Below are 6,651 nucleotides of genomic sequence, written 5' to 3'. Positions count from 1 at the left end.
TGCTATAACTGGTTTGAAATGTGGACCTGTTTCTGATTTAGTATCTGATCCATATGTTCCAAACAGACTCATTGCTGAAAATTTTGGAGATTTTAATAAAGTATCCAAGTCAGATTTTTATTACAAGTTTAAATTGCAATTTTTTTGGGAAGAAGATGACCGTCTAAAAATCGGGATCTTGTACTTTATTTCTTCATTTCTGACTGCATCAGACCCTTCAAAAACAACAATTTCAAACTTGTATTTTGATTTGGTCGAGTCTGGACAGTATGCCACATTCCCTTGGGCAAATGAGTGTTTTAATTTAACACTCAAAGCATGCAATCAAAAATTCAAAAAAAATCTATCGTCATTCAAATTCAGCCAGTTCCGCATAGCATTGCAGATATGGTTTTATGAGTGTTGTCATCCATTTGACAACACAATTGCTATACGTGTTTCAAATCGCACACCGAGAATCCTAAGCTGGAAGACACCTAATGACGTCATTTTTTTGACGATTTGAAGAAAACAATTTTCAGAACACATGGCAATCAGGAATTTTTCTTACAATGTTATTACATTCATTATAAATCATTATACATTATACATTTTTTTTGCTGCAGCATAAATTCAGAAATATTGTCTTCTCTGAAGAAGAGTTAAATCTCATGGACGAATCTTCATTTTAATTACACATGAAAATACATTTAATATTAGGAAATATTTATTACTAGAAACACTGAATAAATCTATCACAAAAAAATATATATATCAATTGAACATATGCAATATAACATGGAAAAAAAAATACGACACATTTGCCACCAATAACATAACAAAATATTAAAAAAAACTAACCTGATGAATTCCATTTGCTACCATGTTTAATTAAAATTGACACAATTTTCTCCATCAAATTAAATCTAAACTTTTTCAACCTTCTATTTTAATTGTTTTTCCAAAAAAAAAAACGATAAAATATAACAGAATTCAATTATACGAATATAGTTCAATTTCTGGAAAAAAAAATGATACACGTTTATGGAAAGAAGATAACAAAATACAATTTTTTAAGGATAAAAAATCAACACTAATTATCATTAAAAACGGATTGAGACAATTAAGGTGCATATCTATAATTAATATATTTTAAAATCCCTTAAAAGGTGCACATTTTGTTATCAGTTAATAACATAAATTAAATTCACGGAAGTTATCCAATTTTAATTAATCATTTTTTTATTTTATTTTTCGTCCTAATTTTACAGAATAAATATTAACAATATTTTAGTTTAAAGAAATGCTATAAGTTGATATATTAAATGTTATAGAATGAAAATCAAACTCTTATGCCATAACTTGAGAATATGACTACATAATATGCTATATACCTAATTTACACGAGGACAAGTGTTTCCTAAACTACAAGAGCAAAACATGATATAGAATAAGCATATGACTGAATTCAACAAATTCGGACTGTGGAGCAACTCCCATAAATGGAAAATATTCACATATCAACTTCTTAAAAAGTTTAACACAACGATGAACTTTTACACTAATTCAAAAGAAAAGTTGAAACAGGTGACGCACCTTTTCTAGTAGTCCCTCTATCTCTTTTGTGGCATTCAGCAACTCCAGGACAGTCTGTAAACGGGGTTCATGTTTGTAAGAGATGACAACATAGGCAGTCTGCACACAGAAGAAACGGTCAGTATCTGTGCATCTAATTATACTGCTCAACCAATCAAGATAGTCCCACTAGAAGCTATTCAACATCACTTAATGCAATTGAGAATTTGAGATAACAGTGGCATTCCTGGCACAAGCACGATCAGATGACCAATGTTAACTGGCCCTTATTTCGCCATTCAAACAAGTCTCCATCCCAAAAGAAAGAGTATTTCATTTTACTTATACATTCACCCGTGATAAGATGCTACTTCACATTTACCTCAAAAAAAAAAAACAGAAGATGCTACTTCACATTTACAGAAGGGTTCCAAAAGTAACATCAGCCTTCACTAATTCACCAGAAACAACAGTCCTCCGGTCTTAGAGATGGCTGAAGCCATTTATCAGGCAGGCCTAAAACGTCTTCAGCTAACCAAATGAATTGTACTGTAGCTATTTTTTAGAAAAAGCTTAATTAACGTTAGTGCATCAACAATGTCAAAATTATGTAGTTATACAAATGCGATGCTCAATAAATTTCTATGTACCAATGTGAATTTTTTTTTGGGTAGTTAACTAATTAAAAGAAGTGCTTAATTAATTCTTGTGCAACAATAGTGTCAAAAAGAATTGTGTGGTTACTCTAAAATGGTGCTTAATTAACATTTGTGCACCAATACTTTGAAATAAAACTGTGCAATTACTTAAAATCAGTGCGTTAATTAACTTTTATGTATCAGCATAGTCAAAAAAAAACTCGTGTAATTACTTAAAATTGTGCTAAATTAACGTGTGTGCACCAATTGTGTAAAAAAATAAATACTATGTTTTTACTTAAAACTGATGCTTAATTATAACTAGTGTGCACCAATAGTGCAAAAACAATTGCGCAGTTACTTAATCGACTTTGTGCACAAAAAATTAGGGCTGGGCGTTCAGTTTGGTTTTTTATTTCGATTTTTGGAACTGTTGAACTGAACACCAAATCAAATTAATTCGGTTCAATTTTTTTTTTAATTCAATTTAATATTTGTGATTCGGTTCAGTTTATTAAATTCAATTTGGAAATCACTGGTCGTGGTCGCTAATTGTTGCCCTGGTCGGCTATCGCTGGAGCCTTAAACGTGGAATTGGAATTTCGGAAGAGAAGGCACAAGGTACGGCGGAACTTTGAAAAACATAGATGAAAACCTAATCCTAACTTACTAATTGCTAAGGGCAAAAAAGGAAATAATCTTAAAAGGTCTACTAGTATTAATAATTACATAATATTTATTATTTTTTTGTATATATATTAGAGTATATATTTCATTAAACCGAAATATCAAAAATATGAAAACATATTTTATCAAAAACCAATCCAAAAAACCGAAAATACAAAAACATGTCACAGGAAACCGGAAATCAAATCAGTTTGATATGGTATTTCGGATTTTCGATAGTTATGTCCAGCCCACATTAATACCACCGAACCAAACCAAAAAAAAAATTGATATATAGGTTTCTGTAACATAATTTTTTTATTTTTGATGTTTCGATTTCGATAATAAGTTTTTCATATTTTGGTATTTCAATTTTTAACCAAAATATACACACTAATATGCATACTATACTAAATATTATGTAGCTATTAATTCTATTAAGCATTTTCAGTTTATTTCATTTTTTACCCTTCGCAACTAGCAAGTTAACATTAGGTTTTCATTTTTTATTTTTCCAATTTCTGCCGCACCTTCTGCTTCTGCCTTCTAGCCTTCTCTTCCAAATTTCAATTCCAAGTTAAGCCTCCAGCGACCGCCAACCAGGGCAGCAACCAGCGACCACGACCAGTGATTTCAAAAATCAAATTATGAAAAACGAATCGAATTAAAAAATCACAAACTGAACCAAATTAATTCAGTTCAAAATTCAGTACAACAATTTCAAAAATCGAAAGAAAACCAAATGACCGAATGCCCCGCTCTTATATCTCAGGTTGCTTATCTCAAATCTAGTCGAGTAAATTGCAACTCTAAAAGGATTATGAAGATCTAGAGGCAACCAAAAAAGGCATGAACAACAGAAAACATTAATGAGATTGGGGTGATCAATTGAAGTTTTTGCAACAGTCGTGACAAAAAATTTATATAGCTTTTTAAAAACGGTACTTACTTAACTATTGTGCATCAATAATATAAAAAAGAAAATTGTGTAATTATTAAAAATGTACTTATTAACTTTTGTACATCAATAGTGTCAAAACAATTGTGTATTTACTTAAATGGGGTGCTTCATTAACTTGTGTGCACAGTTATGGACAGTTCTCGTGACTCTATATCAAGCTAAATGAGGATAAGTGCTTCGTAAACTACACGAGCAGAACATGATAGACATTCCGACTGTGGAGCAACTCCCATAAATGGATGGAAATAATCACATATCAACAACTTAAAAAATTAAACACGTTGATGAATTTTTACAATAATTCAAAATAAAAGCTGAAACAGGTGACACACCTTTTCTAGTAGTCCCTCTATCTCTCTTTTGTGGCATTCAGCAACTCCAGGACGGTCAGTAAATGGGGTTTATGTTTGTAAGAGATGACATTATAGGCAGTCTGCACACAGAAGAAACGGTCAGTATCTGCGCATCTAATTATAATGCTCAACCAATCAAGATAGTCCTACTAGAAGCTATTCAACATTGCTTAATGCAACTGAGAACTGGCCCTTATTTCGCCATCCAAACAAGTCTCCATACCAAAAAGAAAGATTATTTCATTTTACTTATACATTCACCCGAAATAAGATGCTACTTCACTTTTACAGAAGGGTTCCAAAAGTAACATCAGCCTTCACTAATTCAGCAGAAACAACAGTCCTCCGGTCTTAGAGATTGTTGAAGCCATTTATCAGGCAGGCCTAAAACGTCTTCAGCTTACCATCAGAGTCAACTGAGCTATCTACATAATTTATAGAAAAATAATGAAACAAAAACTTAAGCTCACATGGCTCAGACCTTCACTTGTAAGATATTTTGAATTTAATTTCTACATATTATTTGTGTCTTGACCCTTTCAGAAGAATCAATTTTATGATGAAGACGAAGAAGTAGGTTATCCAATTGAGTCATACCTTTAAATTTTAAGTAATGCTCAATGACATCGTCAACACTCAACCCGCTAGTCAAAACTTGGTATGTAACCATGAAGGAAGGCCTTCTTAAAGCCCACCAGGGTAATGCATTGCAACAACTCCATTACAAAAAAGATGCTAATTTCCCTGGAATGCCAACAGTTAATGATAGTTATTACAAATTCTTTTATAAGAAGATAACTTGTCTGAGACTTAAATGCTTTTGCAAGCCAGAGACCTTCAACAAAAAAAGTGCATGAATCCATAACCATGACAATAATAGACAACAAAAACTTTTGGGGAAGATTTCAAAGCCCACGAGAATTTACCTAATAAGACTTTGCCGACAAATGTAGGAAAATTATACAATGTAAATCACATCAATATAACGGCTATGACATCCAACTTTCAATAACTTGTACGCTAAAATAGACTCTTCTCCCTTTGACTTAGTGTATGTAAGGGAAAAGCACTAATACTCAAAGCATCCTTGAGGGACCAAGTCATCTTTCTCAAGAATGTCTACATTACTGATAACATGTAGTAAATTGTGGAGCTTATAATATTATGAACCCAACATTCCACCTTCCAATATGAGTATGCAATTGTCTTGACGTCTTCATAAGATTGTTCTAGCGTTTGGAAGCATTGGCAGTTGAGACTTGTATACACATTTTACCTTTGTCGTCTACTATAATGGAGGAATGTTCCTAAATGGGGGTGATATTCCATCTAGAAGTAATGTGCTTCTTTCTGATCGTTTATGTTTTTTACTTCTCCAACTGCACACTTGTTAAATCCGACAATGGATTATTGAGGTGGTGAGTTCAATATGGCTGAAAAAATTTTCCTCTCAAAATGTTCTCTTTATTATTTACTCATCTTGAAGTCAAGAAAATATTTTCCCTACTCATGATTTTCCACCAGAAGAGCGGAAAAGACTTCACTCACTTATTGGCGAAAGTAATTTTCCATTACAAATATCCTAAATCTAAATCGAGGTCACTTACTTCAACTGACGATTTCTTTCCAACAACCTTTAACATTCAAATTTATGTTGAAACTATATTTTCGTACCTCATCCTATACATCTTGTAAATTACCAATGAATTCTCAATGGAGTCCACTTAGCCATAATATCTAATCTGGAACACCTCTAACATGTAACGATTGACATATGACATGATAATCAGAAAGCTAATCTCAAAAGAACATACATCACATAGTTCAGAAAGTTAAGAAAACATGTAATCTATAATACTCACTTTAACCAGCATTAGACCAATACCCCAATAATCAAGAAAACATGAACCATAAACCCTGTGTTACTATTAAGAATGATAAGTCAAGATCAAAAAATTATACCTCTCTTGCACGGCGCCTGGCCTCCATGCTATCAAGATCAAGAAACTACAAAGCCCCTCTCACTTCTCACTAAAATTGACCTTCTGTTTCCCCCAAAAACCATCCACAACTGAAAAAAAGGGGCGAGGAATTCAATGTACATACGATCTGATGAGTACTCATTTCAAACCCAAATAATTTATAACCCAATTCAATAAATTGCAGTTTGCAGCAGCATAGACCAATACCCAAAAATCAAGAAAATCCTGAACCCTACACCCTATCTTAATATTAAGAATGATAAATGAAGATCAAAAAGTTATACCTCTCTTGCACAGCGCCTGGCCTCCATTACAGAGCCCTCTCACTTGTCACTGAAATTGAGTACTCAATTCAACCCAACGTAACATGTAACACTTCACTAGGAGAGAAATGTTTGGGATTATACAACTTTGACGAGAAAATTTAAGAGATGAGAATTTAGGTGTGTTTGGTCGCTCCTCAGGTTGGCGGAGAAATATAAGATTGGGATTAGTTT

At 32.7% G+C, this 6,651-nt stretch overlaps 1 long non-coding RNA gene across 1 annotated transcript; it reads right to left on the bottom strand.

Annotated features, from left to right (window-relative positions):
• Positions 1 to 1,273: 1,273 nt before the first annotated feature.
• LOC114075982 lies at positions 1,274 to 6,651 on the bottom strand. Its single transcript, XR_003576263.1, has 5 exons — positions 6,439 to 6,651; positions 6,135 to 6,243; positions 4,770 to 4,916; positions 4,152 to 4,252; positions 1,274 to 1,674 (listed from the first exon to the last, which is right to left on the bottom strand). It is a non-coding gene; the product is annotated as an uncharacterized LOC114075982 (long non-coding RNA).

The sequence above is a fragment of the Solanum pennellii genome, chromosome 2 (genome assembly GCF_001406875.1).
Source record: "Solanum pennellii chromosome 2, SPENNV200".
Lineage (NCBI taxonomy): Eukaryota > Viridiplantae > Streptophyta > Magnoliopsida > Solanales > Solanaceae > Solanum > Solanum pennellii.
Note: the sequence above shows the minus strand (reverse complement) of the source record. Positions and strands in the feature narration are given on the sequence as shown.